The 20980-nt window shown below is 41.6% G+C and overlaps 1 long non-coding RNA gene across 1 annotated transcript; it reads left to right on the top strand.

Moving 5' to 3' along the window:
• The first annotated feature begins 1376 nt into the window (after nucleotides 1–1376).
• LOC142365757 (uncharacterized) lies at nucleotides 1377–11201 on the top strand. The gene is made up of 4 exons (XR_012766633.1): nucleotides 1377–1699; nucleotides 5080–5180; nucleotides 9982–10054; nucleotides 10955–11201. It is a non-coding gene; the product is annotated as an uncharacterized LOC142365757 (long non-coding RNA).
• Nucleotides 11202–20980: the final 9779 nt, after the last annotated feature.

Raw genomic sequence — 20980 nt, 5'->3', positions numbered from 1 at the left:
GGCCATGTGGCTATAAATGGAGACCATGCTTGCTCTTTCTGGTTCCTTGTCCCTCTTTTCTACCAAATAGGCTTAACTGTGCCACTGAAAATACTGACAACAGTGAAATATCATGTAGCCATCTTTATCAAGGTTTTATTTATATAAATATTCTTTATATTAGTGTGAATCTGTATTCATTAGGAGAGGTAAGATCCAAAGAGAGGTGTAGGGGCCTCACTGCAGTTCAGGTGCCTTGCTGCCCATTGAGGTCATCTGACAAGGACCCCAGAGCTGAAACAACTTGTGGATCTGGGCCTGCCTCCAGGTTTACAATGGGGATAACAGAAATTGCCTTTTGGAGCTCTGTCGTTTATTTTAGAGGCCAGTGTTGCATGTTTGCTGCTTGGCAGGATGAGAGCTACAAAGTGAATAAATATATTTCAACCACAAATGAGCAAGCAAATGGAAGGAAGTACTGTTTAAAAAAATGCTTTCAGTGACTTATTCAAGTTACAAGAATGGCAAGAGGCATTTTCTAGGAAGGAAGAGAGTTTCTAAATTGTTTTATGCAAGATGGCCTATTTTATGACTTCATTCTGAAAAAAAAAGTCAGAGGTAACTACTGTGAACAGAATAGCTCTGGCAGAACATGAGCACTCCAGAGCTTGGTTTCTTGTCAGAAAGAACATGCCATATCACCATGATCATCATCTGTTGTGACATCACAAAATATGATACTGAGGTTATTTTGCTGTTCTGTCAGTCCACTTAGTCTGTTTTTTTTTTTTCCCAGTCTGACCTCATTCTAGTGAGGGAGAGCCAACTACTTCTCCCCACCGCTGTGGCCAACAGCTAGCTTCATGTATGACTTATTTGTTTCCTCGTTAGTCTTACACATGTTGGATGTTTCTCTAGTTGGTGATATAATATGTCTGATGCCAGAAAAGGAGCTGAATAAAGACCTCTTACTGTGAACTAACAAGTCACTTACAGTCATTAGTCACCAAGTACCTCCTTCTGGATTAAATAACACAGAATATTACCTAATCAAATTATCCATATTATCTCAGTGCAATGGCAAAAGATGGGCCTGATTTTGGACTTTGGATTCCAACTCCAGTTTTGGATTTACATATTAATCAGGCTTCCAACTGACCTCTATTAATGCCACAACTTAATGTAGTCTAGATTTTACACCCCATATTAAAGAATGTTAATCATCCAAAGCCTTAGTTCTTGCTATTTTATAATGACCATATTTGGGTTCAGATTCAAGGTTCTGTGCTGTTTGTCTAAATCACCTAATGTACACATTTCCTTTATAAACATTAACTTTTACTGAATGAAAAACCACTACTGAAGAGCTGGGTTTGACTATTACCACACATAATAACTAAACCTCTTTATCATACTCATTGCTTTATACTTGGGTTAAACTAACTAGGAAAGTTCTCTTGCTTTAAAGTCTCATCTAGAGATGAGCCAGCTTATTACCAGTAATAACTGTGTGTAAAGGAATGAGCCATGCCATGAGGGATAGTCCCTGACAATTCTGGCCTCAGTGGTAAAGTAAGTAGGTAAGTAGATTTAACTGAGAGTGTCTTTTCTGTTCATTGTGTGGTAGAACCTGTGCCAACGAAGAGACTTTCTCCAGTAGTGATGAGAGGACAGCTAAAATGAAATGTTGGGGTGTGTTCATCTACAGGCACAGAACTGGGTAAGTAATCTTTTTAATAATCTTAAACATCTTAAGGGTGGATGTCAGGAGGATGGGGCCAGACTCTTTTCAGTGGTGCCCAGGGACAGCACAGGGGCAACGGGCACAAACTGAAGCACAGGAAGTTCCATCTGAACATGAGGAAGAACTTCTTCCCTCTGAGGGTGACGGAGCCCAGGAAGGTTGTGGATTCTCCTTCTCTGGAGATATTCAAAACCTGCCTGGACAAGGTCCTGTGCAGCCTGCCGTAGATGACCCTGCTTCGGCAGGGGGGTTGGACCAAATGATCCACAGAGGTCCCTTCCAACCCCTACCACTCTGTGATTCTGTGATTCTGTGATATTTTGGACTGCTGATACATATAATTACATCCATAGGATGGACCGCACTATAGTACTGAACAGTGTAGAAGAGTGCACCACTCTATTCCTAGCCAGAAACACATTTACTCTGGGTCCCATTCTCAGAGACGGGGCTGTAATGTTTCTGGGCCACTGCCTCCTTGTCTAGAAAGCAAATATTTGTTGCAGGGAGAGGCGGAGGAGTTTTAATTTGTGAGTGCAAAAAGGTGAGGAAAAGAAACCAGCTCCCTACAGAAGCTGAAACATTCTATGCAAATAGATTGCAAATATACTCTGTACTTTTCTACTACCAACATAGTATGTGTTGCTTACAGACAGAATTGTGTTCTTCGTTGCTGCTCCTTCTAATAGCTGCATGTATGCGGCAAAAAACGTGCTCTTAAAAGTACTCACCCATTACCATGGAGGTTGAACACTCTGCCAGGAGGCAATTCACCCTTACTTTTGGATTCACAGAAGGAACAAAAAAATTAAGACACAAACAAAGCAGAGGTGAATTATTTAAAAAACAACAAATACATAAAGATAATTAAGATAACTCAAGGTAGGAATGTTATTAAGGGAGCATTCTGGAGTAACAAAGTGCCTCATGTCATCAATGAGCTCCTGGAGGACAGATCCCTGTGCCTCCCATAGAGTCATTAACTACTCTTGCATTAGGGAGGAGTGCTGGAGCTTCTTCCCAGCTCTTCACACGGACACTGCACTTTCTCTGTCTCTGCAAAATGTTTCAAATGCTTTTTTTTTTTTCTTTCTGTTTCTAATCTTTTCCTGGATTACTGAATGTACAGTGAAACTTCTTATCTCGTGCAGGAATTATGTTTATAACAGAAAAGGAACTCGGGGACTGAATGCCTCAGGGATTTGGATGATAGGATGTAGAGACTTTAATCTTGAGGGTGCTTTCTTGAATCAGACCCAAGTTGGTAGTGACCTAAAATTGCCTCAGCCTAATGACTGTTTGGTCTCCACTGTAAAATGTGTTTGGTGGTCTCAGTTTAATTCCCGGTAAATACTTGTTTGCGCACTAGATTACTTCCATAACTGGTATCCATGTTGGCAGTCTCACAGAGAGGTCAAGGGTTTGATGGGAACAGGGACTGAGTTATACTTTCATGCTGCATGCTGGCCCCTTCTAGCCATGTGAACTGAAGAACCAATGCAGTTTACAGTGGGTGAAGGTCTGCCTATATGTCAGTCTGGTTCCTTTCAAGAACATAAATTGAAATTTGCTAACTCTGAAATATTACTTATGATTGAAAATAAATGTCTGTCAGCCCTCCCCTCTCTTTTTCCCTTCACCCTACTGCTCATTTCTGGTCTCTCAATTTTACTGGCATTTGTATTCATGTGAATATATGAGGTATCAGATCAGGAGGGTCTATAGGTTACAGAAAATAAACCAACAGAAATAAGTACATGGTGAACCAAACTAAATAAAATTGCTTGCTGCATTCAGCCACTGCAAAGAAGATTTTTTTGGTTAATTTAAAAGCCTTCTGTTACTCCATATATCTACAAATTTAAGATCCCACAGACTGCTGTGAATAGCAGCAGAAGTGAAAACAAAATTAGCATTTCATCGATGATTTTCACACATTTTCACAAGTTTGTCCAGGACGTTTTTCTGCAAGTGGGCATTTGAAACTGATATGAGCCAGAGGTCAGCAGAAAATTCAGCTGTCAGATGGTAATTTTTCAGTCACAGATTCACACAAAAATTCAGTAGGACCTTCCTGTCAGATTGCACTGGCAGAATTTACAATACACCTTATGTTATCTGTCAAAAAAGGCACAATAAAGTGCAGCCATGGGCATTTTCAGTCTGCATGCCAAGTAAGTCCAAAATGAGTTCTAGTACTGAAAATAACATCTGCTACATGCATGGTCTTAGAGTGTGATAAGATGTGAAGTGCAGACAGAAATACAGATAGTTTGCTGTCACGCAGATACAGATGGTTAAGCTCCAGACCTGAAAGTGAGGTTTGACCACAGCCCCAGCCTATGCGTGCAAGTTCTTCAACAATTATTAGCGTAAATTGTATGAAATGCACCCCCGCCAGCTGTTTAGGATTTTCAGGACAAGCCTCTTACTGTGTAGTCATAGCATTTACCATTGTAATATTTAATTATGGGCTCTCATATTAACCGGAGCCACATGATATTATCATGGTGGAAGTGAATAACAACAGTGCTGCTGGAAGTCTGTAAGACTGTATGCCACCACATGAATATACTGAGCCATAATTCATGATACAGCAAGGCAGGTAGGATCACTATTTTCCTATAGTCTATACCATCATATTTGTATATATATTGTATTTAAATGTTTTGCAAAATAGAGGTAAGTTATCTGGAATTATTTTCCAAACACATTATTTATCTGGACTTTCAAGACATAATGTGCAGTAGATTTTGCAAGTAACTTAGAAGCCACGATGTGTAGTATGAATGTCCATGTACATGTGGTAAAAGGATAACATTTATAATACCGCACTCTTTCTTTTCTTAATGGAGAACTAGAAATCAATAGTGGTTTTGTATGCCTTGTATTTTTCTTTTCCTGAGGTAACTTCTGGAGTAATTTCCTTGAAAATGTAGAACTGAGAATGGCACAAAATGTGTTAGTTCACGTGTGTCTAAAAAGATTTTAAAATTGGCATCACCGCAGGTATTCAGGTGAACAGAAAGTGGTTGTGGAAAAATGAAACAAAGGAGACACAAATGCAGTCAGCCATATGATAACCCAGAATTTGTGAATGTTCTTGTTTGTATCTAAGGAAGAACTGGTCTGCCTTGAAGTTTGTCTGCTTTTCCCCAGCTAGTGTAATATAAGAACTTACCTTTCCCCACCAGTTTTTCCTTGCTTTATTTGTAAAAGCACGTAACATTTTTGAAATGGTCAGAGTGAAAGTCTGGCCAAAAAAAAAAAAAAATCTGTTCCAAGATCTTAGTATGTAAAGTCTTCTTAACTGGAGTTTTTAAGAACTGACTCCTCACCAATCCACTGCTTTTCAGGAGAAGCTCATAGGTGAAGGCCCATGCTCATGACCCAGCTGCACCCAGAAACACAGCACAGCTGTCAGCTGAGGAAGGAGGGAAATTTCCAATATGCAAAGGTAAAAGCATGTTTTCCTCTCCCCTCTCTACTTGTGAGAAAGTATAAGGGTGATCCTACACTGCCCTCGCTCCTTCCAGGCAAATCTACAGGAATTCAGTGAGAGCTGTATACATGAGCTGCAAGGACTGCATGGCCCAACACAGCAATTATCTTTTTAACTTACAGAAGTAGCTGCCAAGTAACTGGTGGTGATTACACATTTCTCCACTCCATGCGTGCAGCTTCACTGGAAAGAAAGAGCACGGCAACTCTGCCTTTAGTTGGCACGTGGGCAGCCTGTTCCTGCACTTTCTAAGCCCCAAAAGCTTTGGTGTACCAATCCACTGTACACTCACTTAGAAATATTTGTAATGAGAAAGGGAGAGGGTCCTGGGTCATGAGAATTTTAGGAGGTAATTTTCAAGCTGCTGCCAGAGCAAGCCGGCATGTCTTAATAAAAGTTTCATCTGTACGTAGTAGCTGAGAACAGAACCAATCTGTTTCCCAGCATTGTTTTGCTTTGCTGCTATGCTCACATAATGCAAACCCGTCAGTACCGCTCTACTGGCAGTTTCCATGAAGCTGATTTTCTATAAATCTGAGTATACACTGGGCTAAATTGTTCCTTCTGCATCGCCTTGCAGAGCAGTATTACTCAACATGGTATAAAATTCTTAGTCACCGCTATCACTGGGCTTTCTGTGGCACAGACTCAGTTTTCTGTGCTGCATTCCTTGTTTTATAGAATAAACTGGGGATTGTTTTTGTTCGAAGAGTATTGACCAACATCCTGAACACTGTCCATTAGGGTCAAGCATGGAGCATTTCATCACCTTCCATTTCTCTGGGCTGCACTGTGGAGCATCATTAAGTTTGTACTTGCAGGAAACTGAGTCATCCACTCTTTGATACACCACAGTCGATGGCCATTCAAGCTGGGGAGTGGGGCTTAGCAGTTCTGTCCTGTGGTATTTTACCTCTTCAGAGGAAACACAGTGATCTTCAAGCTCAGGTTTATTATGGCGTGGAATTTATACCCTCCACTTAAATTACGGACGCACAGTTGTCTTGTCTGTCTGACTGGTTTTCAATGCCCAATCACTAAAGCACTTTTTATCATTATAAATTAAAGTAAGCACTGGAAATTAGGAGAAGAAGAAAAGAGAGTAGGAAAAACAGTCAAGATTTCAGTGATATATGCAAACCAAGAGCATCTCTGCACATTCATCCAAAGACTATTGGGTGGAGCAGCCTGTAAAGCCTAGTAGAGGCACGATGATGGGAGTAAGGGTAGGCTGGAGAAGGGTCTTTTGTAAATCTGCAGAGAGGACCAATGCAAGTCACTGCTTAGGCCTATGGGTGAAAGAAAGGTTCAGGATGGTTTTAGTATCCCAACAAACCTGCACTTCAGAGAAGAAGATGGGGGGAGGTTGTACATTTGCTGTGTGTGAATAGTAACACCAGCAACCAGCCAGAACAAGCAGGGCATTTTATGAACCTAGCTCTTCCATGAGACTCTGAAAGGAGCATGCCCCTTGCGGCAGGAGTGCCAGGGGCACCTTACCTCCTCCTTTTTCCCCATCAGGTCAGGCCTCCACGTGCAGCACTTCTTCACCTGATGACTTAGCATTTTGACAGCCTTCAGATACAGCAGTATATATACACTCCAGATTGTTCCTCCTATTGGATTAATCTGTGCCTTAATTAAGCACAGCAAAGTTGTTATAGCAGAGTACCTGAAATAGTTCATGCTCTCATCATCATGTACTGGGCTTGGCACAACTACACCACCCACACCAAAAACATGCTATTGATGACAAAACCTGAAAGTCACCACAAGCCTTTCATAATCTAAATTACAGAGACAGTGTCTGAGTAGCAATCACATGGCAAAGATTCTTTCTGCCTGTTCAAAACCAGTTGGCCTATGCAATCAGGCAGAAAGGTCAGGAGATGGACAGGGTTATATCACCTGCAAATCTGCCAGGGTTTAGTCCTGTCATTACCAGGGGCTGAGAAGGTTGTGCTCCTGTAACATGTGAAATGGTGGTCGTCAAAAGTGTGTTCATTCCACCTGAAATCAGACCTGACTTGTGATTGCCCTGTGAAAGGTTTAGTTGAGGACAATTCTGGAAAGAACAAATACAGCAAGAGTTGCTTACAGCACCCCAAAGTTCTGCAATCAGTTAAAGAACTAGAGATGTGTTTAGTTAGTCACTAAGAACTGAGTGAAATGCAAGCAGGAAATGTCATTTTCTTCAGATAAGGTGCTAGGGATCAAAAGAATTTGGACTTGTTTCCACTAATCACATAGCAGTGAATGTGGTAACTGCTGAAAAGTGTTTGAGAGGGCAGATTTGTTCAATATTTGTTGTATCTTGCAGGTGAGGGTTAATGGGTCAGATTTCTGTAGCTGATTTAGATGATTCAGCAGGATGAACTATTCTGTCTTGATTTGAAAGGCAAGTGTCACATATTCACATCTAGCAAATGAGGAATACTCAGTCCAAGAGCTAAACTCCACATCTGATCTCTACAGAACCAAAATTCAGAGCAACTATGCACATCTATTTACTAGAAATTTGGTGTTTGATTCTTAAAACTGTGGGTTGGGATCCTCTCTTACAAAAAGCTACTCTAGCTAAATGACATTTAGTTGTAAGTTGGTTTGCTTTGGAATTATACAATGTCCTGGTTCAGTAGGCTGCAAAAAGTTGGTATTCTTCTCTACTAGTGAAACTTCCTTTTCCTTCTCTACCTTTTTTTAATAAGACAGAAAAAAACAGTGATGGCAATTGTTGAGGAACTGGAGTAGAGAAAATATGAAGCAGCAGCAGAGGAATTTTGATAATTTGTTGTACTAACTTGTTTTAGCATTATCTGTAAATTGGGATTCTTTATTTAGAATAATAAATTAGTGCTGGGTGAAAACATCAGGATTTTGTGAATTTCTGTGACAGGATTAGTATTTAATTATTCATCAAAACATATATTTTCATTCATTGCCTTTAATTTGTTTAGCAGTTCTCAAGTATTTGTTACAAAACTTGAAATCAAAATAGTTACTCTGCTGTTTTGCTAGATAACAGGGAAATCTTAAAAAAATGTAGTGGAATTTAACTTGTGAGTTTTTCTCTTATTCACTAAATATTCACTGGATTTTTATGATGAAAACTACCTTTCTCAATGCCTGTGTTTGTCTTACACATCTGCTTATGTCTTCAACAGAAATTCCTGATTCAAAACTCGTTTAGGTATAAAGTCATCTCATTGGTTTTTAAACCTGCTAAAGTTGTAGATTACCGTAAGTTCAGTTTAAAGCAATTCAGGCTTTTTGATATGAACCAAAAATGAGTCTTCCACAAAGTGAAATGTATCTCTGTGTTTGGCTGAGTTACAAAAATACTTCGGACCACAGAGCTGGTAAAGCTACCTTGGTTTTCTCTCTGGACAAAAAATCCTGAATATTTGCAATGACTTGAAAAAAGAGTCTAGCAAACTCTTTTTTCACCCAGCCTATCTATTCTCTTCCTCCACACAGCTCCCATCTTTAAATCAGACACATAGATGTGGGAACGCTGCGAAAGACTCATGGTGTATGTGTGAGTACACAGTGCAGAGGGAAGGCAGCTGACCTATGGCACTGTCCCTGGCCAAAGCGTCCGCTTTGCAGAGGCTGGAAATGGCTCCTGCAGAGCCCCTGCCTGGGATCGGAGACACTTCGGTCTGTACCAGCAGCAACAGGTTCATTGCTTGCAACAGAGCAATGACGTCTGCATGGCTATGGCCTGTTTCACTTTGAGTTTTCAGGTTCACACAATACTGAAACTCAAAGTACAAATAGTGGAGGGGATGTCCCAAAGCACTGCAAAGTGAGCACGCCAGCTCCATTTTCCAAAACCTATGCAAATTGCAGTTGGTGGGTTTTGCACAGCCTTACCTGGTAAATCATGCTACAAAGCCAGCTAGCACATTTTACAGTTATGAGCTCAAGCTTCCTGCAGGGTTGCAACAAGTGACTGGTCATCTAGCCTCAAAAACTCCACCTTGCACTCCTCTATCACAGGAGACAGCTTGATTAATGTCCTCATTAAACACTCCAGAGAGCCCTCAGCACAGGCTTATGCTGCCTGTGTGCTGTACGTATCTCACTGAAGTGGGATTTAGATGATGTACTATTTTTGTACTTGTTCAAGCCACAAGATTAATTTCACCACGAAGCAATACGAAAAGACCGTATAACTGGTTTCAACTAAAGTGGCGTGTAAATTGTGACCCTCCAGAGCTACTACTGCCACCAGCCTGATTTAGGTATCAGCATCTTTTGTGAGGCTGGTTTAATTGTGTCACAGCCATATTTGAAAACGCAGCAGTCAAAATATTTGAGGGAAAAGATTTCCCAAAAAAATCTGAAGATCTAAAGCATGTTGCCAAAATGTCACTGTTGACGAAAATTTCAGTGCTTTCAAAGGACAAACATAAAACTACGTGCTCATGCACATTGAGATTATGAAATGTTGAAGATGCACAACTTGTGCTACTGCCGCTTAAAAATAGGTTCTGTTTCAATGGCAAATATTCATATTTTTCATACTGGAATGAACTGTTCTTCAGAAATTTTGACAAATTGGAACTTGTTGGACTTTATATTAACTTGAATTATCACTTGAAAAGGAAACTTATGGAGATACTCATCATTTCACAGAGAATCATGTCTCTATCCATTTATGAGCACAAGATAGAAGAGGATTTAATGAATCACTGACTTGTGACTCTGTTCCACTAAAAATTGTCTATCTACCTTCCTCTTCTCATTTCAGGACAAGAGCGAGATATCATGTGAGACTTTTCAATTGCATGGAGAACCCGGTTTTGACCGTCATAGGTTTACAGGTCCGTGGTATATTACTGGCTAGCACCCACTGTCAAGTTATATTCCAGCAGCTACATTAAGTAGTGCCAAGGCACTAATCTTCAGTCAATTAACAATTGTTGCTAAGGAGTGTTTCATTCTAATCCTTAAATAATTCACCTGCCTTTGATGTTAATAAAGTGGCTTAGAGAAGTAATATTTGATGGAAAAAAGCCACAGATGCCAGAAATAACATTAAAAGCTTCTACTTAAAGCAGTTAACAGCTGCAAAGCTAAGTGTAACAATAAAATGTATTAGTTAAAGACATGTATATATATTTAAGTGTACTTAGATTTTATTACTAAAATGTATAATGTGATACACTGCAAGATTGAAGTGGTAGAGCTTTTTATTACCTTTTAAAGTGTTCAGACAGAAAACAGTGGAGAATGAGGGATAATTCACTACATTTTTGTGGGCGGCACCCACATGTTCACATTTCCCAATGTTTTTTTCTTTATGGGAAAAAAAGAGTACACTGGGCAGCAACTTGTTTTTTTCCCATGTAAAAATCATGTGCCAGTGATTCACTGATTCCTATTTTGACTTGTTCTCATAAACGGGCAGAAGGATGACTGTCAATGAAACTATTAGAGGATGGAGAATACATCAGAGAGCTGACGTTCCAAATGATATATTGAAGATAAGACAAATTCGAACAGGTCACTGGTTTGCAGTTGCACAATTGTCTGGATTTTTTGGATGTAGTTAATTTCATTACAGTCTCCTAAAATTCTGACTTACGCGTTGTTAGGAGCAAAACAATCTGATGAGCTGACATTACTGTCACTCCCAAATGTTAAAAAAACATGAGTCAGGGAAATCTAGGGAATGGTTTTAAGAAAACCTTATGTTCTTTTTTTTTGTTTTCTGATTTCAGAGCCATTAGGGTGCACTCCCTCCATGCTTTCTGGCTTTCCTCTGCAGCAATGAAGGCTAGAAGTGTAAATTCATCATTAAAAAAACAGACCAAGAGTCCCACACAACAAATTGCCTCCACGATCTGGGTTCACAACAAACTAGCAGTGTCTCCTATATAGCTGTATGGAAAAATCCATTCCATCCACCTGTATTTTGTCTTGTCTTCCTTTCCCTTCAAACATTTGAGTAGTTAAGTTTTATTTGTATGTATCTCCACAGAAAATAAATGGTAAGCTTATACCCTGGAGTATCATCAGTGGAAATTATAGATTCACAGTCTCAGAGAGAAGAAGGGCTGCTAGGTATTTTAAGTCGTCATCACCAAGGCCATTCCCTGCGCTAAAGTAACAACAGAATCAGAGTTATGAATTATGTACTAAGGCTATATTTCTTCCAAAACCACATTTTTTTTCCTAATTTCCTGTTTTCTGGTGAAAAAAAGTCAAGATGGAAAAAAAGTGAAAAAATGAAGTTCATCTTTTCCCCTAAAAATATAAGCTTTTCTCAGTTATTTAAAAAATCAGGGATTTCCTTAGGCCTAATTATAAAGATTTTTGGTTTATTATTGCAAGAATAGTGCTAAAAGAACGTGGGAACAGAAAGGAATCCTTGTGATTTATATAGCTAGATGCAGCCAAGCCAGGTAAAACTTCAAATATCAATGATGAATAGTGCATTTTTTTATCCCTGCATCCCAAGAAAACCTTGTGGAAAATCTTTAAAACAGGAAAATGACAAAGTTGATACAAATTATGAATTCCACAAAATCATCACTTCTGATCGAACTAGACATAAAACCCCCAAACAAAAAGCAGTCAAGACCATCCACTTCCTTAAGGCAGCTGCCAAGTTGTTAGGTGTTTCCTGTGGCTCATGCACTGTATAGAAACAGCCCACATGAGGAACAGCTGAACCTCACAGCTGGTCCTTCTGCATCAGTTCAACTCTGCAGCTGTATCTTTGACCTTAGATGAAGCTTTACTCTTGGAAGCTTGGAGCATCTTCCCCACTAGAAAAAGTTGAAGAATAGCCATATTTACTGAGCAGCTCGTCTTTAATCTTTTCCTTTCCTGTGCAAGTATTTAGGAGACTTCTAATGAAAGTTACATAAACTTCTGACTTCTGTGTGATGCAGACTGGATCTATAACATTTTTCAAGAGGCTAGCTGAATTCAGTAATCAATTCGAGAGAGTGCTGATACTAAGTGGCAGTACTCTACTGTTTGGTACTAGCAATTTGCTGAGGGCAATAGTAGAAAACAAATGGGCAGAACATTATAAAGTGATCCATTAAGAATCAGTTAAACCTGTGGAAAACCTGAACTACAACGGCTGATGAGAACAGAGCCCTGCAGGAGCCATGGTAGGTGTGAACACCCTTTGATGATCTACTCCTTTCACACACAGGAGAACAACTTAGTAGGGAAAGAACTTGTGTGAAACTGGCTTTGGCAAAGAACAGCTGTTACAGTATTTGGCAGGGTGCTTGGGAGCAGAGAAAGAAATGGTACTGTCAGTTAAATGAGAACATGCTGACTGATGGAAGGAGGAATACAGAGATTTAACAGAGGGCAAGAATGGATGTTGTGATGGTTTCGGTTAAGCTGTTATGGTTTCTCACTGCACAAGAAATCAAGCACCGAGTTTTCTCCCAGGCCTGCCACAGATGTACTTGGAGATTTTGTGAGGGCCAGATAACCTCTCTGTGTTTCTGGTTCTCCATCTGTCAGTCAGGGTTGAAGAAGTACTCCCGTTAATAGGATGCTACAGGATTCTCCCCACTCTCCCATTCCTGGAAGGTGTTCAAATACCATGGTGTTGAGACTTGTAGAAAAAAATAAACCTTCCTCTATCAACAGGTAGAGAAAGATGAGAAGTAAGACAAAAGGTAGGTCAGAAAAAGTCTAAATCAGTTTTGAAAGTTTTCAGATTTCGTGTTCTGTTTTTATATGGTACCCATCACTATGATATCAGACCACCTTCTAACAGTTGAGCAATATGACTAATATCTGTCATTTGAAGTTCTTTCTCCTCCCTGGGGAAAATTGTGGGGTTTTAAAATATGTATTTATATCTTCTTCACTGTACGATTTTATTATTAAAACCCGGGTCAGAGAAGTTCACCTCCTCTAAAAGCAGAGGTAAGAGCACCTTGGGGAGCTGAAATTCTGCAAGAGGTCATTCCACAAACTTGGACTAAGGCATTGAGAAAGTCCTGTCTCAGCCTATTGGCATAATCAGGATTTACTCTTGTTAAAGCAGCTAGCACCATTTTTTCAGATCTGCTACAGGTCTCTACTGATAACACTGTTTAGCATGAATGAAGATCACACTTTATTACATGAAATGTGCTGCTATGGAGAAATATTTCCAGGCAGTGTTACAAGTGCTGACCTTTTCCGTGGACAGTACAATGCTTACCTAGGAGATGGATAGGACAAAACTGGTGGATATAGTATGAACATTCAATAACTAGCACTTCTGAGAGAGGAAAAAAAAGAAAAGAACAAGAAGATATGCAGAGAAATTTTTGTGGAATTGCTCCATTTCTATTTGGTTTGACTGGATTGAGTGCTTTTTTATAAATTGCTTTACACTTGGTGTTGGATACAAGGTTTGGACCCAAAATGCGGCCCAAAGAGCATTTGAAAGGTTCAGCATTTAACACTGGGCATAAGAATGCTGTCTCCCCCCAAGGCACTATTAAAAATACATTATTTAAAAAGATATCATAATAGGGTGGCTTTCTGGTTTTGAGATAATTTGTAAGTAGCTGAAATATCCAAGATGAAGGGGATGTAGCATGGGCAATAAACAGGAGGAGCTGGAAGCCATTATACAGCAGGACGGCTACGACTTGGTCGCCATCACAGAAACGTGGTGGGACAACTCGCATGACTGGCATGCTGTCATAGATGGCTACAGACTCTTTAGGAAAGACAGACCAACAAGGAGAGGTGGGGGAGTTGCTCTATATGTGAGGGAGCAAGTAGAATGCATTGAGCTTGGCCTGGGGGCAAATGAGGAACAAGTTGAAAGCTTGTGGGTTAGAATTAAGGGACAGGCTCACACGGGTGACATTACGGTGGGTGTGTACTACAGGCCACCTGACCAGGAGGAGGAGGTTGATGAGGCCTTCTACAGGCAGCTGCAAGCAGCCTGACAGTCACAGGCCCTGGTTCTCATGGGGGACTTCAACCACCCTGACATCAGCTGGGAAGACCACACAGCTAGGCAGGCGCAATCCAGGAGGTTCCTACAGAGCATCGATGATAACTTTCTGATGCAAGTGGTCGAGGAATCAACAAGGAAAGGCGCGCTGCTGGACCTTGTGTTAACAAACAAGGAGGGACTGGTGGAGGATGTGAAGGTTGGAGGTAGACTCGGCTGCAGTGACCATGAAATAGTCGAGTTCAGGATCCTGCGTGGAGGAAGCGGGGCGATAAGCAGGATCAAAACTCTGGACCTCAGGAGGGCTGACTTTGCCCTCTTCAAGGAGCTACTGGAAGGAATCCCGTGGGCCAGGGCTCTCGAAGGCAGGGGGGTCCAAGAGTGCTGGTCGCTCTTTAAACAACACTTCTTCCATGCACAGGAGCAATGCATCCCCCTGAGAAAGAAATCTAGCAAAGGAGGCAGGAGACCTGCATGGTTAAACAAGGAGCTTCTAGCGGAGATCAGGCAGAAGAGAAAGGTCCCTGGAATGTGGAAAGAGGGGCAGGCCACTTGGGAAGAGTACAGGAATGTGGTCAGAGCATGCAGGGATGCGACGAGGAAGGCCAAGGCTCACCTGGAATTGAAGCTGGCAAGGGATGTCAAAAACAACAAGAAGGGCTTCTTCAACTACATCAGCAGCAAAAGGAAGGCTAGGGACAACGTGGGGCCGCTGCTGAATGAGACGGGTGTCCTGGTGACGGAGGATGCAGAGAAGGCAGAGCTACTGAATGCCTTCTTTGCTTCAGTCTTCAGTGCCAAGGCAGGCCTTCAGGAATCCCAGGCCCCGGAGGTAAGAGAAGAAGCCTACAAAGAGAATGACTTTCCCTTGGTCGAGGAGGACTGTGTGAGGGATCGCTTAAGTGACCTGGATGTCCACAAATCCATGGGCGCAGATGGAATGCACCCACGAGTGCTGAGGGAGCTGGCGGATGTCATTGCTGAGCCACTCTCCATCATCTTTGAGAGGTCCTGGAGGACAGGAGAGGTGCCCGAGGACTGGAGAAAGGCCAATGTCATTCCAATCTTCAAAAAGGGCAAGAAGGAGGACCCAGGGAACTACAGGCTGGTCAGCCTTACCTCCATCCCGGGAAAGGTGATGGAGCAGCTTATCCTGGAGGCCATCATGAAGCAAGTGGAAGAAAAGAAGGTTATCAGGAGTAGTCAGCATGGATTCACCAAGGGGAAATCGTGCCTGACCAATCTGATAGCTTTCTACGATGACATGACTGGCTGGGTAGACGAAGGGAGAGCCGTGGATGTTGTCTACCTTGACTTCAGCAAGGCTTTCGACACAGTCTCCCATGATATCCTCCTAGGGAAGCTGAGGAAGTGTGGGCTGGATGAGTGGTCGGTGAAGTGGATAGAGAACTGAACTGAATGGCAGAACTCAGAGGGTTGTCATCAGCGGCGCTGAGTCTAGTTGGAGGCTGGTAACAAGTGGTGTCCCCCAGGGGTCAGTACTGGGCCCAGTCTTGTTTAACTTCTTCATCAACGACCTGGATGAAGATTTAGAATGTACCCTCAGCAAGTTTGCTGATGACACCAAACTGGGAGGTGTGGTAGATACACCAGAAGGCTGTGCTGCCATTCAGCGTGACCTGGATAGGCTGGAAAGCTGGGCAGAGAGGAACCTGATGAGGTTCAACAAAGCCAAATGCAGGGTCCTGCACCTGGGGAGGAACAACCTCATGCATCAGTACAGGCTTGGGGTGGACCTGCTGGAGAGCAGCTCTGCAGAGAGGGACCTGGGTGTCCTGGTGGATGACAGGTTAACCATGAGCCAGCAGTGTGCCCTGGCTGCCAAGAAAGCCAATGGGATCCTGGGGTGCATCAAGAAGAGTGTGGCCAGCAGGACGAGGGAGGTTCTCCTTCCCCTCTACACTGCCCTAGTGAGGCCTCATCTGGAGTACTGTGTCCAGTTCTGGGCTCCCCAGTTCAAGAAAGATGAGGAGCTACTGGAGAGAGTCCAGCAGAGGGCTACGAGGATGATGAGGGGACTGGAACATCTCCCCTACGAGGAGAGGTTGAGGGAACTGGACTTGTTCAGCCTGAAGAAGAGAAGGCTGCGAGGGGACCTTATAAATGCCTACAAATATCTGAAGGGTCGGTGTCAGGAGGATGGGGCCAAACTCTTTTCAGTGGTGCCCAGTGACAGGACAAGGGGCAATGGGCACAAACTGAGGCACAGGAAGTTCCGTCTGAACATGAGGAAGAACTTCTTCCCTCTGAGGGTGACGGAGCACTGGAACAGGCTGCCCAGGGAGGTTGTGGAGTCTCCTTCTCTGGAGATATTCAAGACCTGCCTGGACAAGGTCCTGTGCAGCCTGCTGTAGGTGACCCTGCTTCGGCAGGAGGGTTGGACTAGATGACCCACAGAGGTCCCTTCCAACCCCTACTATTCTGTGATTCTGTGATTCTGTGATGGAAGCAGGCCAGAAAGGAGGTGTTCAGAGAGCAAGGTTGAGTGCTACTCTCCTATCACTGCATACCATTTCTAATGTGATCCAGTCCCCAATTAAAATGTTATGCTTGTTCAAAACAAGTTTTTATTGAGAAAATAAAACCACCAAAGAGGAGGTTGTGCAAGCTATCTGGAGCTCCACAAAAGCAATGACTTACACACATACGTAGTGGACAAGCGCAGAGGTTTTACTCACCCATCTTCTGGCACGTCCCAATGCACGCTGACTTTCCCTTGGGGAATAATCATTTACCATTGGCAAAGCTGGGGTTGAGAAAACAAAACAACTTTTATAGAAATAGACATGCCAGCATGTCATACAATCTTTTGGGCTTTCTTGTGAGGTTTTTAGGAGAACAGAATATAGAAGATGTGTTTTGATAGGTAGTTGTAACTGAATAAGTTTTTTTGTTCTTTTCATAGCACAACTGAACGAATGTTCAAACTGATTTATTGTTCCCTTTCTTGCTATTGTCTCTACTGAAGTTAATATGCTGATCTTACAAAAAATACTATATTACAAAATTTTAAGTCCAAACATAAAAGGCAGTAATGGAGATCCCCCTTTCTCTGGACTAGCCAGGGCATTCTTCTTTTATTGTGTGTCATGCATTTACTTCACCCAGGTCCTGGTGCAAAGGAAAAGGAGCAATGAGGTCCCCTTCTGAATCCCTACGCTTGTTCATTGTACAGTGTTTTCCAGAATGCAGAGGACAGAGCTGTCTTGCCTTCACAGCACGTGAGCTGGCACCCTACGCTGTCTGAAATCATCTCTGTCTAGAGCTTCTACCAGCAAGAGGGCTTATGTTCTGTACCAAGGGTAGGTTCATCTCAGTTTAGATCTTCTTTATCACACAGAAGTAAAATTCTAAGTCACAATTTTGCTCCTGCACACCTTTTCTCTCTGGAAGATTGCTAGCCACAGAGTAAAACTATTTCAGTATTTTAAGACTGATGTGGACACAACTTTCACATGCCTGTTCTTAAAAGCAGTGGATTCTTTGGGACAGTTGGTAGCCCTTTCAACATCTTTTGTTGAAATGTTGGCTTTTAATGAATACTAACAGCAAAGTAGGGGTGAGATATGCAAACATGCTTACTGGCTCTGTTACGAGCTAGATTAAGACTTCACCAATACTCTGATGTTTCTGAATGAAGGTGGATTTACTCTTCTATTCTTCAGAGCGAAATCTATCCTTGGTGCAGATAAAAGGAATCTTAGCAGCCAAACATTTGGTAATCTTTCTGAAAGTGAGCTATCTACTCACTTCAGTGAACAAGACTTATGGCTTTCTCAGACTGAAAAATGAGAAATATCATTCTCTCTTAAAACCTCCCATGTCAAACATTTCAACTTGGATTTTTATGTATGAGATGTACATAGACTTTACCCATTTCAGATCTGGTCACTCAAAGGGACCACAGAATCTAGCTGATAAGGTGACCGTCCTACATGCCCAGTTATATTTTAAGTTTCTGTAGAAGACACCAGTATTTCCTTATGCAAGCAGTCCCCTTTGCTGCATAGACCGGTAAGACCTGTTTTTACATGATGAAGAAGAAAACAGTTGTTCTGAATTCTAGAAATTAGTTCTGAAAGCAGTAAAACTACAAGTACTACGGCATGGACTTATGAGGTACTCCAAACAAACACTCCTTGGCTGTTGGCCATTCAGGTCACGTATCTTATGCAGCCATTGAGTTTTTTCTTACAGAATCAGTAATACTGTATTACTGTATTTTCTCTGTTTGTCTGCTTACTACTAAGTGCTAATCAGCCTGGTTAAGAAAACAGGACATGTTACCTATATGAGTTGTTGTCATAAAACCAAGGCACGTTTACCCCAAAGAGATTCTGTTAATATCACATGTACACTTGCAACCTTGTAAAGAATGAACAAAAAGTCTTTAGTGGCTTATTTTAGCTAGTGAAGCTAATTTCTTATTAAAAAGACTGTGAAGCTATATAGCGGTAGTTTTATGATTTAATAGCTTCTAAAGCCCAAGAGTATTAAGATATCCAGTTACTGCTTTCCATGGAAAACCTCCTTCCTCCACTGGCTCTGTGTGTGGGATGATTAGTATGCTTTGTATGACAATTTCAACAGAGAAAAGCAGAACTATCTATTAGGAGTCTGTTTAGTCAGTACGGAAACAACTGCTGTTGTTACTGTGAGGGGTGCATACCTGACTGAAGCTAAATCACTGTTTAGAGCTGGCACAGCAATTTTTTGCACAGATTGGCGCATTCTGAAGTGAGGGTGAGTGTACTTATTGCAGGTAGCAAGGCTTTACGGTGCATCGTGCACCGTCAGCACTACATGAATCCCAGCATGGACCTGTGGGAATTTTCAGTGGGAAAGATCATCCAACCTGGCTGCCACTCCTTCAGACAGATTATAACTAACTCTGTCTTTGACTAATCTCTGCAGTTCACTGAGTCCAAATGGAGTTGAATTTATACAGATTCTACTGACCCAGATTGCAGTAAATCTGAGTTAGTTCAGAGAGGAAATGAAGTTGATATGGTACACGCAAGCTGCCCTGTGCAAGCATACCACTTGCATTGGCAGGTTAAAATGTGGTCAGAGCCTTTTTTAGTTTTCAAAAACACATTATTTTAATTGATGATGAAAAAATATTCCAGCCTAATTTTATGAGATTCCATCACACTTCAGGAAAAAAAAAAATAATAAAAAGGTAGCTATTTTCAGAAGTTCAGAAGTCTTATTTGAAACTAATTTTCCTGCCTTATAAATTTTCAAGGAACTGAAACATGTTACAGGAAGAGGCGACAAGATCTGCTGCAAACACCATTTTTATTCTGGTTCAGCCTGTTTCGCTCCCGTGTACTATGCTCTAAAAGAATTTGCGCTAATAGCTACAAAGTCTAGGGTGAGACATCCATAACCTCCCCCCAAATCCACTATGGATTTGCACAGACACCTAGGTTTAGTAAGTTGTAGACCTTGCTGTTAAGTGAAGGCAAGAAAAAGCTTAAATAAAACATGGAAAGTTCAAGCAAATTAAAAGAGACAGTATTAATTATAGTGGACTAAATTGTCATACATCAATGACATACATCATTGTAGCTTCTCTGAAGACCATTGGATTCTTGACCTTAAAATATAGGATGGAATCCAGTTGCAAATTAAGCAAGATTAGTAGGTTTTCCTCCTTTGCTTGCTTGCTTGACTTGAGAAAAACACGTGCTATCAATTTTGCCTTCCATCTGTACAAGAAGGTAGCAAGTATGCACGCCATATCTCTGGAGAGAAGTAGAAGAGAACTGGGATTAGTTGACTTCCAATAGAAAAGCATGGAGCAAGTGGCTGTTGTTTGTGAAATGGTCACCCAGGTGTGAAGTTGCCTATCTGATTTAAAGAGTCAGCAACAAAAAGGCAGACAAGAAGTTCCTGAAGGGGCTAGCCCTACTGGCAGCTAGGACAAGGAAAAGGCAGTTTCGGTGCTGTATTTCCTGCCCTTATATCACAGGGGAAGAGCCCCTCTGTCATCTTGCCGCCATGGATTTATAGTCAAATTTGCAAAAGTACTGTGCTTCTTCAATAATGACTGCCATCACTGGGAACTGAAGAGCTCTCAGCAGCATGCAGAATGCACTTAGTCATCTTTCAAGTTGTGTACTGTCTTGGAATATCTTTTGAGAAGCTGATACACCAAACAGCAAAACAAAGGGTAGAACTGTTTCCCCTGACAGCATGACTCATGCTGATCATTCTACTTTTCAGTTAACTTTCTAACACCATAGTGATTTTCATCTTTATCAGATGTGGTTCATTCTTACAGAAAGTCACAGACACTTGCCATAGTCATAATAACATTTCAAACTACAATAACACGAAGGAAGGATAATCTTGTGGCTTTATTTCTCATGATGTTCACCCACAACATACAGAAACTCAGATAAAATCCTCAGACAATAATTCACCTAACCCCTAGAGACCAAGCCACTATACAGCAGTCATCTCAGTGACAGCAAATAAATGGTAAAGAAATAGTTGTCAATGATGATAAAATAAATGTGTAGTTAAATGTAGGTGCAATTGTACAGGATGATAGGGGTATCAACACATAGGTAGTTTCATGAGCAGGAGGAAGTACTATTCAAGTCAGAGAAAAAGATAGCCAGGATCACTCATGCTGCCTGGATACTCTCTGTTCTCCTGCTCTGCTGGAGAAATTACACTTCAGAATGATCTTGAATGGTCTGAAGCAATAGCCGTGAAGTGATTTCATAAGATGTGGAAAGTTCCCCCTACCATCTAGACACCTTCCTGACACCTAGGCTTC

This window comes from Opisthocomus hoazin, chromosome 2, assembly GCF_030867145.1.
Source record: "Opisthocomus hoazin isolate bOpiHoa1 chromosome 2, bOpiHoa1.hap1, whole genome shotgun sequence".
Lineage (NCBI taxonomy): Eukaryota > Metazoa > Chordata > Aves > Opisthocomiformes > Opisthocomidae > Opisthocomus > Opisthocomus hoazin.
Note: the sequence above shows the minus strand (reverse complement) of the source record. Positions and strands in the feature narration are given on the sequence as shown.